Below are 20,000 nucleotides of genomic sequence, written 5' to 3' on the forward strand. Positions count from 1 at the left end.
CTATGGTGAGGGGGTAAGAAAACACACAAATCCAGCAGCTCCTGTATTTCAATACACCAGAACCCAATATTATTGGCGAGTCGGGTAGTCCATCATCACAGTTCGAGGGCAGGCATCATTTCAGTAATTTCATCCCGTTGCATTCACATCCGTGCCTTGAATGAGATTGAATGTGATCTTTGCTCTCAAGTATGTTCCCAAGTTTTACACTTTCGTGCTTTGCATGAATGGGAATGGAACCGTGTGTGTTGAATGAAGCTCCTTGTGAGCACTGAACTTTGTCCGGTGGAGTTCCTTTTTGTGTTGCTGTAATTGTGTCATTTCTCGATGAGAAAGATTAGGCAACATTTAGTCACTTCTAGCCATGATGCTCAATTTATTTACGAATGTACCCTAGTTACTAGGGACCGTTTACGTTGGAGAACAAGATCTATTGTATGCCTGTGTATTTGGGGAAGTCAAATCTGAAATAATGATGAAATTGCGTGTATCCAAAGTTAAAACTTGTGATTTGTCGCCCTCTGGTGTGTAAAAGATGCAAAAGCTTACAGCACCTGGTATTCCCAGGCGGTCTCCCATCCAAGTACTGACCAGGCCCGAGCCTGCTTAGCTTCCGAGATCGGACGAGATCGGGCGTATTCAGGCTAGTATGGCCGTAAGCCAGGGAGGCTGTCCCTGACGCTCTACTTAAAGGGAAGGCAATATCCGTTTCTGCCGTTCATACTTACAGTTGAACTGTCTCTCTACTCTAAAGCCCGGGACACACCAGCGCGCCGCAGACAGTCCCTGCTAACACGCCACGTTGTGGCAACATTGTGGCAACGTTGTGCGTTAGCTGGGGTGCCACACCAGACCGGAACTATATATTACAAAACGAACACATTCTCTTGATAAAACAGCTGTAATTGAGTGCCTGACACGCCAGTCAAGCGCAATCTTGAGAAGGTGTGCATTTCAGTAAGGATTTCAATTGACATGCAGTATGAAACTGAAAGGAGGTTGCATCACTATGATGCATAACATTGCATGTATTGTATTTTCAAGTGTGTGCATTCATCCTGTTGTCATTTTGTTTTGAATGCAGAAGAATCATTCAACAGGTTGCTGAGACAAATGTAAACCAGTAAAACATATGAAGAGAAACAAACCTTGAATATAAGTTCAGTTGTTTAAACATTTGACAAACTATGGTGAGGGGGTAAGAAAACACACAAATCCAGCAGCTCCTGTATTTCAATACACCAGAACCCAATATTATTGGCGAGTCGGGTAGTCCATCATCACAGTTCGAGGGCAGGCATCATTTCAGTAATTTCATCCCGTTGCATTCACATCCGTGCCTTGAATGAGATTGAATGTGATCTTTGCTCTCAAGTATTTTCCCAAGTTTTACACTTTCGTGCTTTGCATGAATGGGAATGGAACCGTGTGTGTTGAATGAGGCTCCTTGTGAGCACTGAACTTTGTCCGGTGGAGTTCCTTTTTGTGTTGCTGTAATTGTGTCATTTCTCGATGAGAAAGATTAGGCAACATTTAGTCACTTCTAGCCATGATGCTCAATTTATTTACGAATGTACACTAGTTACTAGGGACCGTTTACGTTGGAGAACAAGATCTATTCTATGCCTGTGTATTTGGGGAAGTCAAATCTGAAATAATGATGAAATTGCGTGTATCCAAAGTTAAAACTCGTGATTTGTCGCCCTCTGGTGTGTAAAAGATGCAAAAGCTTACAGCACCTGGTATTCCCAGGCGGTCTCCCATCCAAGTACTGACCAGGCCCGAGCCTGCTTAGCTTCCGAGATCGGACGAGATCGGGCGTTTTCAGGCTAGTATGGCCGTAAGCCAGGGAGGCTGTCCCTGACGCTCTACTTAAAGGGAAGGCAATATCCGTTTCTTCCGCTCATACTTGCAATTGAACTGTCTCTCTACTCTAAAGTCCGGGACACACCAGCGCGCCGCAGACAGTCCCTGCTAACACGAAACGTTGTGGCAACGTTGTGCGTTAGCTGGGGTGCCACACCAGACCGGAACTATATATTACAAAACGAACACATTGTCTTGATAAAACAGCTGTAATTGAGTGCCTGACACGCCAGTCAAGCGCAATCTTGAGAAGGTGTGCATTTCAGTAAGGATTTCAATTGACATGCAGTATGAAACTGAAAGGAGGTTGCATCACTATGATGCATAACATTGCATGTATTGTATTTTCAAGTGTGTGCATTCATCCTGTTGTCATTTTGTTTTGAAAGCAGAAGAATCATTCAACAGGTTGCTGAGACAAATGTAAACCAGTAAAACATATGAAGAGAAACAAACCTTGAATATAAGTTCAGTTGTTTAAACATTTGACAAACTATGGTGAGGGGGTAAGAAAACACACAAATCCAGCAGCTCCTGTATTTCAATACACCAGAACCCAATATTATTGGCGAGTCGGGTAGTCCATCATCACAGTTCGAGGGCAGGCATCATTTCAGTAATTTCATCCCGTTGCATTCACATCCGTGCCTTGAATGAGATTGAATGTGATCTTTGCTCTCAAGTATGTTCCCAAGTTTTACACTTTCGTGCTTTGCATGAATGGGAATGGAACCGTGTGTGTTGAATGAGGCTCCTTGTGAGCACTGAACTTTGTCCGGTGGAGTTCCTTTTTGTGTTGCTGTAATTGTGTCATTTCTCGATGAGAAAGATTAGGCAACATTTAGTCACTTCTAGCCATGATGCTCAATTTATTTACGAATGTACCCTAGTTACTAGGGACCGTTTACGTTGGAGAACAAGATCTATTGTATGCCTGTGTATTTGGGGAAGTCAAATCTGAAATAATGATGAAATTGCGTGTATCCAAAGTTAAAACTCGTGATTTGTCGCCCTCTGGTGTGTAAAAGATGCAAAAGCTTACAGCACCTGGTATTCCCAGGCGGTCTCCCATCCAAGTACTGACCAGGCCCGAGCCTGCTTAGGTTCCGAGATCGGACGAGATCGGGCGTATTCAGGCTAGTATGGCCGTAAGCCAGGGAAGCTGTCCCTGACGCTCTACTTAAAGGGAAGGCAATATCCGTTTCTGCCGCTCATACTTGCAGTTGAACTGTCTCTCTACTCTAAAGTCCGGGACACACCAGCGCGCCGCAGACAGTCCCTGCTAACACGAAACGTTGTGGCAACGTTGTGCGTTAGCTGGGGTGCCACACCAGACCGGAACTATATATTACAAAACGAACACATTGTCTTGATAAAACAGCTGTAATTGAGTGCCTGACACGCCCGTCAAGCGCAATCTTGAGAAGGTGTGCATTTCAGTAAGGATTTCAATTGACATGCAGTATGAAACTGAAAGGAGGTTGCATCACTATGATGCATAACATTGCATGTATTGTATTTTCAAGTGTGTGCATTCATCCTGTTGTCATTTTGTTTTGAAAGCAGAAGAATCATTCAACAGGTTGCTGAGACAAATGTAAACCAGTAAAACATATGAAGAGAAACAAACCTTGAATATAAGTTCAGTTGTTTAAACATTTGACAAACTATGGTGAGGGGGTAAGAAAACACACAAATCCAGCAGCTCCTGTATTTCAATACACCAGAACCCAATATTATTGGCGAGTCGGGTAGTCCATCATCACAGTTCGAGGGCAGGCATCATTTCAGTAATTTCATCCCGTTGCATTCACATCCGTGCCTTGAATGAGATTGAATGTGATCTTTGCTCTCAAGTATGTTCCCAGGTTTTACACTTTCGTGCTTTGCATGAATGGGAATGGAACCGTGTGTGTTGAATGAGGCTCCTTGTGAGCACTGAACTTTGTCCGGTGGAGTTCCTTTTTGTGTTGCTGTAATTGTGTCATTTCTCGATGAGAAAGATTAGGCAACATTTAGTCACTTCTAGCCATGATGCTCAATTTATTTACGAATGTACCCTAGTTACTAGGGACCGTTTACATTGGAGAACAAGATCTATTGTATGCCTGTGTATTTGGGGAAGTCAAATCTGAAATAATGATGAAATTGCGTGTATCCAAAGTTAAAACTCGTGATTTGTCGCCCTCTGGTGTGTAAAAGATGCAAAAGCTTACAGCACCTGGTATTCCCAGGCGGTCTCCCATCCAAGTACTGACCAGGCCGGAGCCTGCTTAGCTTCCGAGATCGGACGAGATCGGGCGTATTCAGGCTAGTATGGCCGTAAGCCGGGGAGGCTGTCCCTGATGCTCTACTTAAAGGGAAGGCAATATCCGTTTCTGCCGCTCATACTTGCAGTTGAACTGTCTCTCTACTCTAAAGTCCGGGACACACCAGCGCGCCGCAGACAGTCCCTGCTAACACGAAACGTTGTGGCAACGTTGTGCGTTAACTGGGGTGCCACACCAGACCGGAACTATATTTTACAAAACGAACACATTGTCTTGATAATACAGCTGTAATTGAGTGCCTGACACGCCAGTCAAGCGCAATCTTGAGAAGGTGTGCATTTCAGTAAGGATTTCAATTGACATGCAGTATGAAACTGAAAGGAGGTTGCATCACTATGATGCATAACATTGCATGTATTGTATTTTCAAGTGTGTGCATTCATCCTGTTGTCATTTTGTTTTGAAAGCAGAAGAATCATTCAACAGGTTGCTGAGACAAATGTAAACCAGTAAAACATATGAAGAGAAACAAACCTTGAATATAAGTTCAGTTGTTTAAACATTTGACAAACTATGGTGAGGGGGTAAGAAAACACACAAATCCAGCAGCTCCTGTATTTCAATACACCAGAACCCAATATTATTGGCGAGTCGGGTAGTCCATCATCACAGTTCGAGGGCAGGCATCATTTCAGTAATTTCATCCCGTTGCATTCACATCCGTGACTTGAATGAGATTGAATGTGATCTTTGCTCTCAAGTATGTTCCCAAGTTTTACACTTTCGTGCTTTGCATGAATGGGAATGGAACCGTGTGTGTTGAATGAGGCTTCTTGTGAGCACTGAACTTTGTCCGGTGGAGTTCCTTTTTGTGTTGCTGTAATTGTGTCATTTCTCGATGAGAAAGATTAGGCAACATTTAGTCACTTCTAGCCATGATGCTCAATTTATTTACGAATGTACCCTAGTTACTAGGGACCGTTTACGTTGGAGAACAAGATCTATTGTATGCCTGTGTATTTGGGGAAGTCAAATCTGAAATAATGATGAAATTGCGTGTATCCAAAGTTAAAACTCGTGATTTGTCGCCCTCTGGTGTGTAAAAGATGCAAAAGCTTACAGCACCTGGTATTCCCAGGCGGTCTCCCATCCAAGTACTGACCAGGCCCGAGCCTGCTTAGCTTCCGAGATCGGACGAGATCGGGCGTATTCAGGCTAGTATGGCCGTAAGCCGGGGAAGCTGTCCCTGACGCTCTACTTAAAGGGAAGGCAATATCCGTTTCTGCCGCTCATACTTGCAGTTGAACTGTCTCTCTACTCTAAAGTCCGGGACACACCAGCGCGCCGCAGACAGTCCCTGCTAACACGAAACGTTGTGGCAACGTTGTGCGTTAGCTGGGGTGCCACACCAGACCGGAACTATATTTTACAAAACGAACACATTGTCTTGATAAAACAGCTGTAATTGAGTGCCTGACACGCCAGTCAAGCGCAATCTTGAGAAGGTGTGCATTTCAGTAAGGATTTCAATTGACATGCAGTATGAAACTGAAAGGAGGTTGCATCACTATGATGCATAACATTGCATGTATTGTATTTTCAAGTGTGTGCATTCATCCTGTTGTCATTTTGTTTTGAAAGCAGAAGAATCATTCAACAGGTTGCTGAGACAAATGTAAACCAGTAAAACATATGAAGAGAAACAAACCTTGAATATAAGTTCAGTTGTATAAACATTTGACAAACTATGGTGAGGGGGTAAGAAAACACACAAATCCAGCAGCTCCTGTATTTCAATACACCAGAACCCAATATTATTGGCGAGTCGGGTAGTCCATCATCACAGTTCGAGGGCAGGCATCATTTCAGTAATTTCATCCCGTTGCATTCACATCCGTGCCTTGAATGAGATTGAATGTGATCTTTGCTCTCAAGTATGTTCCCAAGTTTTACACTTTCGTGCTTTGCATGAATGGGAATGGAACCGTGTGTGTTGAATGAGGCTCCTTGTGAGCACTGAACTTTGTCCAGTGGAGTTCCTTTTTGTGTTGCTGTAATTGTGTCATTTCTCGATGAGAAAGATTAGGCAACATTTAGTCACTTCTAGCCATGATGCTCAATTTATTTACGAATGTACCCTAGTTACTAGGGACCGTTTACGTTGGAGAACAAGATCTATTGTATGCCTGTGTATTTGGGGAAGTCAAATCTGAAATAATGATGAAATTGCGTGTATCCAAAGTTAAAACTCGTGATTTGTCGCCCTCTGGTGTGTAAAAGATGCAAAAGCTTACAGCACCTGGTATTCCCAGGCGGTCTCCCATCCAAGTACTGACCAGGCCAGAGCCTGCTTAGCTTCCGAGATCGGACGAGATCGGGCGTATTCAGGCTAGTATGGCCGTAAGCCAGGGAGGCTGTCCCTGACGCTCTACTTACAGGGAAGGCAATATCCTTTTCTGCCGTTCATACTTACAGTTGAACTGTCTCTCTACTCTAAAGCCCGGGACACACCAGTGCGCCGCAGACTGTCCCTGCTAACACGCCACGTTGTGGCAACGTTGTGGCAACGTTGTGCGTTAACTGGGGTGCCACACCAGACCGGAACTATATTTTACAAAACGAACACATTGTCTTGATAATACAGCTGTAATTGAGTGCCTGACACGCCAGTCAAGCGCAATCTTGAGAAGGTGTGCATTTCAGTAAGGATTTCAATTGACATGCAGTATGAAACTAAAAGGAGGTTGCATCACTATGATGCATAACATTGCATGTATTGTATTTTCAAGTGTGTGCATTCATCCTGTTGTCATTTTGTTTTGAAAGCAGAAGAATCATTCAACAGGTTGCTGAGACAAATGTAAACCAGTAAAACATATGAAGAGAAACAAACCTTGAATATAAGTTCAGTTGTTTAAACATTTGACAAACTATGGTGAGGGGGTAAGAAAACACACAAATCCAGCAGCTCCTGTATTTCAATACACCAGAACCCAATATTATTGGCGAGTCGGGTAGTCCATCATCACAGTTCGAGGGCAGGCATCATTTCAGTAATTTCATCCCGTTGCATTCACATCCGTGCCTTGAATGAGATTGAATGTGATCTTTGCTCTCAAGTATGTTCCCAAGTTTTACACTTTCGTGCTTTGCATGAATGGGAATGGAACCGTGTGTGTTGAATGAGGCTCCTTGTGAGCACTGAACTTTGTCCGGTGGAGTTCCTTTTTGTGTTGCTGTAATTGTGTCATTTCTCGAAGAGAAAGATTAGGCAACATTTAGTCAATTCTAGCCATGATGCTCAATTTATTTACGAATGTACCCTAGTTACTAGGGACCGTTTACGTTGGAGAACAAGATCTATTGTATGCCTGTGTATTTTGGGAAGTCAAATCTGAAATAATGATGAAATTGTGTGAATCCAAAGTTAAAACTCGTGATTTGTCGCCCTCTGGTGTGTAAAAGGTGCAAAAGCTTACAGCACCTGGTATTCCCAGGCGGTCTCCCATCCAAGTACTGACCAGGCCCGAGCCTGCTTAGCTTCCGAGATCGGACGAAATCAGGCGTATTCAGGCTAGTACGGCCGTAAGCCAGGGAGGCTGTCCCTGACGCTCTACTTAAAGGGAAGGCAATATCCGTTTCTGCCGCTCATACTTGCAGTTGAACTGTCTCTCTACTCTAAAGTCCGGGACACACCAGCGCGCCGCAGACAGTCCCTGCTAACACGAAACGTTGTGGCAACGTTGTGCGTTAGCTGGGGTGCCACACCAGACCGGAACTATATTTTACAAAACGAACACATTGTCTTGATAAAACAGCTGTAATTGAGTGCCTGACACGCCAGTCAAGCGCAATCTTGAGAAGGTGTGCATTTCAGTAAGGATTTCAATTGCCATGCAGTATGAAACTGAAAGGAGGTTGCATCACTATGATGCATAACATTGCATGTATTGTATTTTCAAGTGTGTGCATTCATCCTGTTGTCATTTTGTTTTGAAAGCAGAAGAATCATTCAACAGGTTGCTGAGACAAATGTAAACCAGTAAAACATATGAAGAGAAACAAACCTTGAATATAAGTTCAGTTGTTTAAACATTTGACAAACTATGGTGAGGGGGTAAGAAAACACACAAATCCAGCAGCTCCTGTATTTCAATACACCAGAACCCAATATTATTGGCGAGTCGGGTAGTCCATCATCACAGTTCGAGGGCAGGCATCATTTCAGTAATTTCATCCCGTTGCATTCACATCCGTGACTTGAATGAGATTGAATGTGATCTTTGCTCTCAAGTATGTTCCCAAGTTTTACACTTTCGTGCTTTGCATGAATGGGAATGGAACCGTGTGTGTTGAATGAGGCTCCTTGTGAGCACTGAACTTTGTCCGGTGGAGTTCCTTTTTGTGTTGCTGTAATTGTGTCATTTCTCGATGAGAAAGATTAGGCAACATTTAGTCACTTCTAGCCATGATGCTCAATTTATTTACGAATGTACCCTAGTTACTAGGGACCGTTTACGTTGGAGAACAAGATCTATTGTATGCCTGTGTATTTGGGGAAGTCAAATCTGAAATAATGAAGAAATTGCGTGTATCCAAAGTTAAAACTCGTGATTTGTCGCCCTCTGGTGTGTAAAAGATGCAAAAGCTTACAGTACCTGGTATTCCCAGGCAGTCTCCCATCCAAGTACTGACCAGGGCGGAGCCTGCTTAGCTTCCGAGATCGGACGAGATCGGGCGTATTCAGGCTAGTATGGCCGTAAGCCTGGGAGGCTGTCCCTGATGCTCTACTTAAAGGGAAGGCAATATCCGTTTCTGCCGCTCATACTTGCAGTTGAACTGTCTCTCTACTCTAAAGTCCGGGACACACCAGCGCGCCGCAGACAGTCCCTGCTAACACGAAACGTTGTGGCAACGTTGTGCGTTAGCTGGGGTGCCACACCAGACCGTAACTGTATTTTACAAAACGAACACATTGTCTTGATAAAACAGCTGTAATTGAGTGCCTGACACGCCAGTCAAGCGCAATCTTGAGAAGGTGTGCATTTCAGTAAGGATTTCAATTGACATGCAGTATGAAACTGAAAGGAGGTTGCATCACTATGATGCATAACATTGCATGTATTGTATTTTCAAGTGTGTGCATTCATCCTGTTGTCATTTTGTTTTGAAAGCAGAAGAATCATTCAACAGGTTGCTGAGACAAATGTAAACCAGTAAAACATATGAAGAGAAACAAACCTTGAATATAAGTTCAGTTGTTTAAACATTTGACAAACTATGGTGAGGGGGTAAGAAAACACACAAATCCAGCAGCTCCTGTATTTCAATACACCAGAACCCAATATTATTGGCGAGTCGGGTAGTCCATCATCACAGTTCGAGGGCAGGCATCATTTCAGTAATTTCATCCCGTTGCATTCACATCCGTGCCTTGAATGAGATTGAATGTGATCTTTGCTCTCAAGTATGTTCCCAAGTTTTACACTTTCGTGCTTTGCATGAATGGGAATGGAACCGTGTGTGTTGAATGAGGCTCCTTGTGAACACTGAACTTTGTCCGGTGGAGTTCCTTTTTGTGTTGCTGTAATTGTGTCATTTCTCGATGAGAAAGATTAGGCAACATTTAGTCACTTCTAGCCATGATGCTCAATTTATTTACGAATGTACCCTAGTTACTAGGGACCGTTTACGTTGGAGAACAAGATCTATTGTATGCCTGTGTATTTGGGGAAGTCAAATCTGAAATAATGATGAAATTGCGTGTATCCAAAGTTAAAACTCGTGATTTGTCGCCCTCTGGTGTGTAAAAGATGCAAAAGCTTACAGCACCTGGTATTCCCATGCGGTCTCCCATCCAAGTACTGACCAGGCCGGAGCCTGCTTAGCTTCCGAGATCGGACGAGATCGGGCGTATTCAGGCTAGTATGGCCGTAAGCAGGGGAAGCTGTCCCTGACGCTCTACTTAAAGGGAAGGCAATATCCGTTTCTGCCGCTCATACTTGCAGTTGAACTGTCTCTCTACTCTAAAGTCCGGGACACACCAGCGCACCGCAGACAGTCCCTGCTAACACGAAAAGTTGTGGCAACGTTGTGCGTTAGCTGGGGTGCCACACCAGACCGGAACTATATTTTACAAAACGAACACATTGTCTTGATAAAACAGCTGTAATTGAGTGCCTGACACGCCAGTCAAGCGCAATCTTGAGAAGGTGTGCATTTCAGTAAGGATTTCAATTGACATGCAGTATAAAACTGAAAGGAGGTTGCATCACTATGATGCATAACATTGCATGTATTGTATTTTCAAGTGTGTGCATTCATCCTGTTGTCATTTTGTTTTGAAAGCAGAAGAATCATTCAACAGGTTGATGAGACAAATGTAAACCAGTAAAACATATGAAGAGAAACAAACCTTGAATATAAGTTCAGTTGTATAAACATTTGACAAACTATGGTGAGGGGGTAAGAAAACACACAAATCCAGCAGCTCCTGTATTTCAATACACCAGAACCCAATATTATTGGCGAGTCGGGTAGTCCATCATCACAGTTCGAGGGCAGGCATCATTTCAGTAATTTCATCCCGTTGCATTCACATCCGTGCCTTGAATGAGATTGAATGTGATCTTTGCTCTCAAGTATGTTCCCAAGTTTTACACTTTCGTGCTTTGCATGAATGGGAATGGAACCGTGTGTGTTGAATGAGGCTCCTTGTGAGCACTGAACTTTGTCCGGTGGAGTTCCTTTCTGTGTTGCTGTAATTGTGTCATTTCTCGATGAGAAAGATTAGGCAACATTTAGTCACTTCTAGCCATGATGCTCAATTTATTTACGAATGTACCCTAGTTACTAGGGACCGTTTACGTTGGAGAACAAGATCTATTGTATGCCTGTGTATTTGGGGAAGTCAAATCTGAAATAATGATGAAATTGCGTGTATCCAAAGTTAAAACTCGTGATTTGTTGCCCTCTGGTGTGTAAAAGATGCAAAAACTTACAGCACCTGGTATTCCCAGGCGGTCTCCCATCCAAGTACTGACCAGGCCCGAGCCTGCTTAGCTTCCAAGATCGGACGAGATCGGGCGTATTCAGGCTAGTATGGCCGTAAGCCAGGGAAGCTGTCCCTGACGCTCTACTTAAAGGGAAGGCAATATCCGTTTCTGTCGCTCATACTTGCTGTTGAACTGTCTCTCTACTCTAAAGTCCGGGACACACCAGCGCGCCGCAGACAGTCCCTGCTAACACGAAACGTTGTGGCAACGTTGTGCGTTAGCTGGGGTGCCACACCAGACCGGAACTATATTTTACAAAACGAACACATTGTCTTGATAATACAGCTGTAATTGAGTTCCTGACACGCCAGTAAAGCGCAATCTTGAGAAGGTGTGCATTTTAAAAAGGATTTCAATTGACATGCAGTATGAAACTGAAAGGAGGTTGCATCACTATGATGCATAACATTGCATGTATTGTATTTTCAAGTGTGTGCATTCATCCTGTTGTCATTTTGTTTTGAAAGCAGAAGAATCATTCAACAGGTTGCTGAGACAAATGTAAACCAGTAAAACATATGAAGAGAAACAAACCTTGAATATAAGTTCAGTTGTTTAAACATTTGACAAACTATGGTGAGGGGGTAAGAAAACACACAAATCCAGCAGCTCCTGTATTTCAATACACCAGAACCCAATATTATTGGCGAGTCGGGTAGTCCATCATCACAGTTCGAGGGCAGGCATCATTTCAGTAATTTCATCCCGTTGCATTCACATCCGTGCCTTGAATGAGATTGAATGTGATCTTTGCTCTCAAGTATGTTCCCAAGTTTTACACTTTCGTGCTTTGCATGAATGGGAATGGAACCGTGTGTGTTGAATGAGGCTCCTTGTGAGCACTGAACTTTGTCCGGTGGAGTTCCTTTTTGTGTTGCTGTAATTGTGTCAATTCTCGATGAGAAAGATTAGGCAACATTTAGTCACTTCTAGCCATGATGCTCAATTTATTTACGAATGTACCCTAGTTACTAGGGACCGTTTACGTTGGAGAACAAGATCTATTGTATGCCTGTGTATTTGGGGAAGTCAAATCTGAAATAATGATGAAATTGCGTGTATCCAAAGTTAAAACTCGTGATTTGTTGCCCTCTGGTGTGTAAAAGATGCAAAAACTTACAGCACCTGGTATTCCCAGGCGGTCTCCCATCCAAGTACTGACCAGGCCCGAGCCTGCTTAGCTTCCAAGATCGGACGAGATCGGGCGTATTCAGGCTAGTATGGCCGTAAGCCAGGGAAGCTGTCCCTGACGCTCTACTTAAAGGGAAGGCAATATCCGTTTCTGTCGCTCATACTTGCTGTTGAACTGTCTCTCTACTCTAAAGTCCGGGACACACCAGCGCGCCGCAGACAGTCCCTGCTAACACGAAACGTTGTGGCAACGTTGTGCGTTAGCTGGGGTGCCACTCCAGACCGGAACTATATTTTACAAAACGAACACATTGTCTTGATAAAACAGCTGTAATTGAGTTCCTGACACGCCTGTCAAGCGCAATCTTGAGAAGGTGTGCATCTCAGTAAGGATTTCAATTGACATGCAGTATGAAACTGAAAGGAGGTTGCATCACTATGATGCATAACATTGCATGTATTGTATTTTCAAGTGTGTGCATTCATCCTGTTGTCATTTTGCTTTGAAAGCAGAAGAATCATTCAACAGGTTGCTGAGACAAATGTAAACCAGTAAAACATATGAAGAGAAACAAACCTTGAATATAAGTTCAGTTGTTTAAACATTTGACAAACTATGGTGAGGGGGTAAGAAAACACACAAATCCAGCAGCTCCTGTATTTCAATACACCAGAACCCAATATTATTGGCGAGTCGGGTAGTCCATCATCACAGTTCGAGGGCAGGCATCATTTCAGTAATTTCATCCCGTTGCATTCACATCCGTGCCTTGATTGAGATTGAATGTGATCTTTGCTCTCAAGTATGTTCCCAAGTTTTACACTTTCGTGCTTTGCATGAATGGGAATGGAACCGTGTGTGTTGAATGAGGCTCCTTGTGAGCACTGAACTTTGTCCGGTGGAGTTCCTTTTTGTGTTGCTGTAATTGTGTCATTTCTCGATGAGAAAGATTAGGCAACATTTAGTCACTTCTAGCCATGATGCTCAATTTATTTACGAATGTACCCTAGTTACTAGGGACCGTTTACGTTGGAGAACAAGATCTATTGTATGCCTGTGTATTTGGGGAAGTCAAATCTGAAATAATGATGAAATTGCGTGTATCCAAAGTTAAAACTCGTGATTTGTCGCCCTCTGGTGTGTAAAAGATGCAAAAGCTTACAGCACCTGGTATTCCCAGGCGGTCTCCCATCCAAGTACTGACCAGGCCCTAGCCTGCTTAGCTTCCGAGATCGGACGAGATCTGGCGTATTCAGGCTAGTATGGCCGTAAGCCAGGGAGGCTGTCCCTGACGCTCTACTTAAAGGGAAGGCAATATCCGTTTCTGCTGCTCATACTTGCAGTTGAACTGTCTCTCTACTCTAAAGTCCGGGACACACCAGCGCGCCGCAGACAGTCCCTGCTAACACGAAACGTTGTGGCAACGTTGTGCGTTAGCTGGGGTGCCACACCAGACCGGAACTATATTTTACAAAACGAACACATTGTCTTGATAATACAGCTGTAATTGAGTGCCTGACACGCCAGTCAAGCGCAATCTTGAGAAGGTGTGCATTTCAATAAGGATTTCAAATGACATGCAGTATGAAACTGAAAGGAGGTTGCATCACTATGATGCATAACATTGCATGTATTGTATTTTCAAGTGTGTGCATTCATCCTGTTGTCATTTTGTTTTGAAAGCAGAAGAATCATTCTTGCTGAGGTTGCTGAGACAAATGTAAACCAGTAAAACATATGAAGAGAAACAAACCTTGAATATAAGTTCAGTTGTTTAAACATTTGACAAACTATGGTGAGGGGGTAAGAAAACACACAAATCCAGCAGCTCCTGTATTTCAATTCACCAGAACCCAATATTATTGGCGAGTCGGGTAGTCCATCATCACAGTTCGAGGGCAGGCATCATTTCAGTAATTTCATCCCGTTGCATTCACATCCGTGCCTTGAATGAGATTGAATGTGATCTTTGCTCTCAAGTATGTTCCCAAGTTTTACACTTTCGTGCTTTGCATGAATGGGAATGGAACCGTGTGTGTTGAATGAGGCTCCTTGTGAGCACTGAACTTTGTCCGGTGGAGTTCCTTTTTGTGTTGCTGTAATTGTGTCATTTCTCGATGAGAAAGATTAGGCAACATTTAGTCACTTCTAGCCATGATGCTCAATTTATTTACGAATGTACCCTAGTTACTAGGGACCGTTTACGTTGGAGAACAAGATCTATTGTATGCCTGTGTATTTGGGGAAGTCAAATCTGAAATAATGATGAAATTGCGTGTATCCAAAGTTAAAACTCGTGATTTGTCGCCCTCTGGTGTGTAAAAGATGCAAAAGCTTACAGCACCTGGTATTCCCAGGCGGTCTCCCATGCAAGTACTGACCAGGAACGAGCCTGCTTAGCTTCCGAGATCGGACGAGATCGGGCGTATTCAGGCTAGTAGGGCCGTAAGCCAGGAAGGCTGTCCCTGACGCTCTACTTAAAGGGAAGGCAATATCCGTTTCTGCCGTTCATACTTACAGTTGAACTGTCTCTCTTCTCTAAAGCCTGGGACACACCAGCGCGCCGCAGACAGTCCCTGCTAACACGCCACGTTGTGGCAACATTGTGGCAACGTCGTGCGTTAGCTGGGGTGCCACACCAGACCGGAACTATATATTACAAAACGAACACATTGTCTTGATAAAACAGCTGTAATTGAGTGCCTGACACGCCAGTCAAGCGCAATCTTGAGAAGGTGTGCATTTCAGTAAGGATTTCAATTGACATGCAGTATGAAACTGAAAGGAGGTTGCATCACTATGATGCATAACATTGCATGTATTGTATTTTCAAGTGTGTGCATTCATCCTGTTGTCATTTTGTTTTGAAAGCAGAAGAATCATTCAACAGGTTGCTGAGACAAATGTAAACCAGTAAAACATATGAAGAGAATCAAACCTTGAATATAAGTTCAGTTGTTTAAACATTTGACAAACTATGGTGAGGGGGTAAGAAAACACACAAATCCAGCAGCTCCTGTATTTCAATACACCAGAACCCAATATTATTGGCGAGTCGGGTAGTCCATCATCACAGTTCGAGGGCAGGCATCATTTCAGTAATTTCATCCCGTTGCATTCACATCCGTGCCTTGAATGAGATTGAATGTGATCTTTGCTCTCAAGTATGTTCCCAAGTTTTACACTTTCGTGCTTTGCATGAATGGGAATGGAACCGTGTGTGTTGAATGAGGCTCCTTGTGAGCACTGAACTTTGTCCGGTGGAGTTCCTTTTTGTGTTGCTGTGATTGTGTCATTTCTCGATGAGAAAGATTAGGCAACATTTAGTCACTTCTAGCCATGATGCTCAATTTATTTACGAATGTACCCTAGTTACTAGGGACCGTTTACGTTGGAGAACAAGATCTATTGTATGCCTGTGTATTTGGGGAAGTCAAATCTGAAATAATGATGAAATTGCGTGTATCCAAAGTTAAAACTCGTGATTTGTCGCCCTCTGGTGTGTAAAAGATGCAAAAGCTTACAGCACCTGGTATTCCCAGGCGGTCTACCATCCAAGTACTGACCAGGCCCGAGCCTGCTTAGCTTCCGAGATCGGACGAGATCGGGCGTATTCAGGCTAGTATGGCCGTAAGCCAGGGAGGCTGTCCCTGACGCTCTACTTAAAGGGAAGGCAATATCCGTTTCTGCCGCTCATACTTGCAGTTGAACTGTCTCTCTACTCTAAAGTCCGGGACACACCAGCGCGCCGCAGACAGTCCCTGCTAACACGAAACGTTGTGGCAACGTTGTGCGTTAGCTGGGGTGCCACACCAGACCGGAACTATATTTTACAAAACGAACACATTGTCTTGATAATACAGCTGTAATTGAGTGCCTGACACGCCAGTCAAGCGCAATCTTGAGAAGGTGTGCATTTCAGTAAGGATTTCAATTGACATGCAGTATGAAACTGAAAGGAGGTTGCATCACTATGATGCATAACATTGCATGTATTGTATTTTCAAGTGTGTGCATTCATCCTGTTGTCATTTTGTTTTGAAAGCAGAAGAATCATTCAACAGGTTGATGAGACAAATGTAAACCAGTAAAACATATGAAGAGAAACAAACCTTGAATATAAGTTCAGTTGTTTAAACATTTGACAAACTATGGTGAGGGGGTAAGAAAACACACAAATCCAGCAGCTCCTGTATTTCAATACACCAGAACCCAATATTATTGGCGAGTCGGGTAGTCCATCATCACAGTTCGAGGGCAGGCATCATTTCAGTAATTTCATCCCGTTGCATTCACATCCGTGCCTTGAATGAGATTGAATGTGATCTTTGCTCTCAAGTATGTTCCCAAGTTTTACACTTTCGTGCTTTGCATGAATGGGAATGGAACCGTGTGTGTTGAATGAGGCTCCTTGTGAGCACTGAACTTTGTCCGGTGGAGTTCCTTTTTGTGTTGCTGTAATTGTGTCATTTCTCGATGAGAAAGATTAGGCAACATTTAGTCACTTCTAGCCATGATGCTCAATTTATTTACGAATGTACCCTAGTTACTAGGGACCGTTTACGTTGGAGAACAAGATCTATTGTATGCCTGTGTATTTGGGGAAGTCAAATCTGAAATAATGATGAAATTGCGTGTATCCAAAGTTAAAACTCGTGATTTGTCGCCCTCTGGTGTGTAAAAGATGCAAAAGCTTACAGCACCTGGTAATCCCAGGCAGTCTCCCATCCAAGTACTGACCAGGCCCGAGCCTGCTTAGCTTCCGAGATCAGGCGTATTCAGGCTAGTATGGCCGTAAGCCAGGGAGGCTGTCCCTGACGCTCTACTTAAAGGGAAGGCAATATCCGTTTCTGCCGCTCATACTTGCAAATGAACTGTCTCTCTACTCTAAAGTCCGGGACACACCAGCGCGCCGCAGACAGTCCCTGCTAACACGAAACGTTGTGGCAACGTTGTGGCAACGTTGTGCGTTAGCTGGGGTGCCACACCAGACCGGAACTATATTTTACAAAACGAACACATTGTCTTGATAAAACAGCTGTAATTGAGTGCCTGACACGCCAGTCAAGCGCAATCTTGAGAAGGTGTGCATTTCAGTAAGGATTTCAATTGACATGCAGTATGAAACTGAAAGGAGGTTGCATCACTATGATGCATAACATTGCATGTATTATATTTTCAAGTGTGTGCATTCATCCTGTTGTCATTTTGTTTTGAAAGCAGAAGAATCATTCAACAGGTTGCTGAGACAAATGTAAACCAGTAAAACATATGAAGAGAAACAAACCTTGAATATAAGTTCAGTTGTTTAAACATTTGACAAACTATGGTGAGGGGGTAAGAAAACACACAAATCCAGCAGCTCCTGTATTTCAATACACCAGAACCCAATATTATTGGCGAGTCGGGTAGTCCATCATCACAGTTCGAGGGCAGGCATCATTTCAGTAATTTCATCCCGTTGCATTCACATCCGTGCCTTGAATGAGATTGAATGTGATCTTTGCTCTCAAGTATGTTCCCAAGTTTTACACTTTCGTGCTTTGCATGAATGGGAATGGAACCGTGCGTGTTGAATGAGGCTCCTTGTGAACACTGAACATTGCCCGGTGGAGTTCCTTTTTGTGTTGCTGTAATTGTGTCATTTCTCGATGAGAAAGATTAGGCAACATTTAGTCACTTCTAGCCATGATGCTCAATTTATTTACGAATGTACCCTAGTTACTAGGGACCGTTTACGTTGGAGAACAAGATCTATTGTATGCCTGTGAATTTGGGGAAGTCAAATCTGAAATAATGATGAAATTGCGTGTATCCAAAGTTAAAACTCGTGATTTGTCGCCCTCTGGTGTGTAAAAGATGCAAAAGCTTACAGCACCTGGTATTCCCAGGCGGTCTCCCATCCAAGTACTAACCAGGCCCGAACCTGCTTAGCTTCCGAGATCGGACGAGATCGGGCGTATTCAGACTAGTATGGCCGTAAGCCAGGGAGGCTGTCCCTGACCCTCTACTTAAAGGGAAGGCAATATCCGTTTCTGCCACTCATACTTGCAGTTGAACTGTCTCTCTACTCTAAAGTCCGGGACACACCAGCACGCTGCAGACAGTCCCTGCTAACACGAAACGTTGTGGCAACGTTGTGCGTTAGCTGGGGTGCCACACCAGACCGGAACTATATTTTACAAAACGAACACATTGTCTTGATAATACAGCTGTAATTGAGTGCCTGACACGCCAGTCAAGCGCAATCTTGAGAAGGTGTGCATTTCAGTAAGGATTTCAATTGACATGCAGTATGAAACTGAAAGGAGGTTGCATCACTATGATGCATAACATTGCATGTATTGTATTTTCAAGTGTGTGCATTCATCCTGTTGTCATTTTGTTTTGAAAGCAGAAGAATCATTCAACAGGTTGCTGAGACAAATGTAAACCAGTAAAACATATGAAGAGAAACAAACCTTGAATATAAGTTCAGTTGTTTAAACATTTGACAAACTATGGTGAGGGGGTAAGAAAACACACAAATCCAGCAGCTCCTGTATTTCAATACACCAGAACCCAATATTATTGGCGAGTCGGGTAGTCCATCATCACAGTTCGAGGGCAGGCATCATTTCAGTAATTTCATCCCGTTGCATTCACATCCGTGCCTTGAATGAGATTGAATGTGATCTTTGCTCTCAAGTATGTTCCCAGGTTTTACACTTTCGTGCTTTGCATGAATGGGAATGGAACCGTGTGTGTTGAATGAGGCTCCTTGTGAGCACTGAACTTTGTCCGGTGGAGTTCCTTTTTGTGTTGCTGTAATTGTGTCATTTCTCGATGAGAAAGATTAGGCAACATTTAGTCACTTCTAGCCATGATGCTCAATTTATTTACGAATGTACCCTAGTTACTAGGGACCGTTTACGTTGGAGAACAAGATCTATTGTATGCCTGTGTATTTGGGGAAGTCAAATCTGAAATAATGATGAAATTGCGTGTATCCAAAGTTAAAACTCGTGATTTGTCGCCCTCTGGTGTGTAAAAGATGCCAAAGCCTACAGCACCTGGTATTCCCAGGCGGTCTCCCATCCAAGTACTGACCAGGCCCGAGCCTGCTTAGCTTCCGAGATCGGACGAGATCGGGCGTATTCAGGCTAGTATGGCCGTAAGCCAGGAAGGCTGTCCCTGACGCTCTACTTAAAGGGAAGGCAATATCCGTTTCTGCTGTTCATACTTACAGTTGAACTGTCTCTCTACTCTAAAGCCCGGGACACACCAGCGCGCCGCAGACAGTCCCTGCTAACACGCCACGTTGTGGCAACATTGTGGCAACGTTGTGCGTTAGCTGGGGTGCCACACCAGACCGGAACTATATATTACAAAACGAACACATTCTCTTGATAAAACAGCTGTAATTGAGTGCCTGACACGCCAGTCAAGCGCAATCTTGAGTAGGTGTGCATTTCAGTAAGGATTTCAATTGACATGCAGTATGAAACTGAAAGGAGGTTGCATCACTATGATGCATAACATTGCATGTATTGTATTTTCAAGTGTGTGCATTCATCCTGTTGTCATTTTGTTTTGAAAGCAGAAGAATCATTCAACAGGTTGCTGAGACAAATGTAAACCAGTAAAACATATGAAGAGAAACAAACCTTGAATATAAGTTCAGTTGTTTAAACATTT

General features: G+C 43.5%; 16 non-coding genes and 1 pseudogene across 16 annotated transcripts; all 17 read right to left on the reverse strand.

Moving 5' to 3' along the window:
• Nucleotides 1-542: 542 nt before the first annotated feature.
• LOC136743141 (5S ribosomal RNA) lies at nt 543-661 on the reverse strand. Its single transcript, XR_010815253.1, has one exon. It is a non-coding gene; the product is annotated as a 5S ribosomal RNA (ribosomal RNA).
• A 1,066-nt stretch (nt 662-1,727) lies between these two features.
• On the reverse strand, nt 1,728-1,846 carry LOC136743035 (5S ribosomal RNA). Its single transcript, XR_010815153.1, has one exon. It is a non-coding gene; the product is annotated as a 5S ribosomal RNA (ribosomal RNA).
• Nucleotides 1,847-2,901: 1,055 nt separating this feature from the next.
• Nucleotides 2,902-3,020, reverse strand: LOC136743217 (5S ribosomal RNA). The gene has a single exon (XR_010815324.1). It is a non-coding gene; the product is annotated as a 5S ribosomal RNA (ribosomal RNA).
• Nucleotides 3,021-4,075: 1,055 nt separating this feature from the next.
• On the reverse strand, nt 4,076-4,194 carry LOC136743152 (5S ribosomal RNA). The gene has a single exon (XR_010815263.1). It is a non-coding gene; the product is annotated as a 5S ribosomal RNA (ribosomal RNA).
• A 1,055-nt stretch (nt 4,195-5,249) lies between these two features.
• LOC136743153 (5S ribosomal RNA) lies at nt 5,250-5,368 on the reverse strand. Its single transcript, XR_010815264.1, has one exon. It is a non-coding gene; the product is annotated as a 5S ribosomal RNA (ribosomal RNA).
• A 1,055-nt stretch (nt 5,369-6,423) lies between these two features.
• On the reverse strand, nt 6,424-6,542 carry LOC136743097 (5S ribosomal RNA). The gene has a single exon (XR_010815212.1). It is a non-coding gene; the product is annotated as a 5S ribosomal RNA (ribosomal RNA).
• A 1,066-nt stretch (nt 6,543-7,608) lies between these two features.
• LOC136743264 (5S ribosomal RNA) lies at nt 7,609-7,727 on the reverse strand. Its single transcript, XR_010815369.1, has one exon. It is a non-coding gene; the product is annotated as a 5S ribosomal RNA (ribosomal RNA).
• Nucleotides 7,728-8,782: 1,055 nt separating this feature from the next.
• On the reverse strand, nt 8,783-8,901 carry LOC136743315 (5S ribosomal RNA). Its single transcript, XR_010815418.1, has one exon. It is a non-coding gene; the product is annotated as a 5S ribosomal RNA (ribosomal RNA).
• Nucleotides 8,902-9,956: 1,055 nt separating this feature from the next.
• On the reverse strand, nt 9,957-10,075 carry LOC136743177 (5S ribosomal RNA). The gene has a single exon (XR_010815287.1). It is a non-coding gene; the product is annotated as a 5S ribosomal RNA (ribosomal RNA).
• A 1,055-nt stretch (nt 10,076-11,130) lies between these two features.
• On the reverse strand, nt 11,131-11,249 carry LOC136743219 (5S ribosomal RNA). Its single transcript, XR_010815326.1, has one exon. It is a non-coding gene; the product is annotated as a 5S ribosomal RNA (ribosomal RNA).
• A 1,055-nt stretch (nt 11,250-12,304) lies between these two features.
• Nucleotides 12,305-12,423, reverse strand: LOC136743220 (5S ribosomal RNA). The gene has a single exon (XR_010815327.1). It is a non-coding gene; the product is annotated as a 5S ribosomal RNA (ribosomal RNA).
• A 1,055-nt stretch (nt 12,424-13,478) lies between these two features.
• LOC136743170 (5S ribosomal RNA) lies at nt 13,479-13,597 on the reverse strand. The gene has a single exon (XR_010815280.1). It is a non-coding gene; the product is annotated as a 5S ribosomal RNA (ribosomal RNA).
• A 1,058-nt stretch (nt 13,598-14,655) lies between these two features.
• LOC136743320 (5S ribosomal RNA) lies at nt 14,656-14,774 on the reverse strand. Its single transcript, XR_010815423.1, has one exon. It is a non-coding gene; the product is annotated as a 5S ribosomal RNA (ribosomal RNA).
• Nucleotides 14,775-15,840: 1,066 nt separating this feature from the next.
• Nucleotides 15,841-15,959, reverse strand: LOC136743143 (5S ribosomal RNA). The gene has a single exon (XR_010815255.1). It is a non-coding gene; the product is annotated as a 5S ribosomal RNA (ribosomal RNA).
• Nucleotides 15,960-17,014: 1,055 nt separating this feature from the next.
• Nucleotides 17,015-17,123, reverse strand: LOC136743364 (uncharacterized; annotated as a pseudogene).
• Nucleotides 17,124-18,189: 1,066 nt separating this feature from the next.
• On the reverse strand, nt 18,190-18,308 carry LOC136743126 (5S ribosomal RNA). Its single transcript, XR_010815239.1, has one exon. It is a non-coding gene; the product is annotated as a 5S ribosomal RNA (ribosomal RNA).
• A 1,055-nt stretch (nt 18,309-19,363) lies between these two features.
• LOC136743085 (5S ribosomal RNA) lies at nt 19,364-19,482 on the reverse strand. Its single transcript, XR_010815200.1, has one exon. It is a non-coding gene; the product is annotated as a 5S ribosomal RNA (ribosomal RNA).
• Between the last annotated feature and the right edge of the window lie 518 nt (nt 19,483-20,000).

Source organism: Amia ocellicauda, unplaced genomic scaffold (genome assembly GCF_036373705.1).
Source record: "Amia ocellicauda isolate fAmiCal2 unplaced genomic scaffold, fAmiCal2.hap1 HAP1_SCAFFOLD_77, whole genome shotgun sequence".
Taxonomy (NCBI): Eukaryota; Metazoa; Chordata; class Actinopteri; order Amiiformes; family Amiidae; genus Amia; species Amia ocellicauda.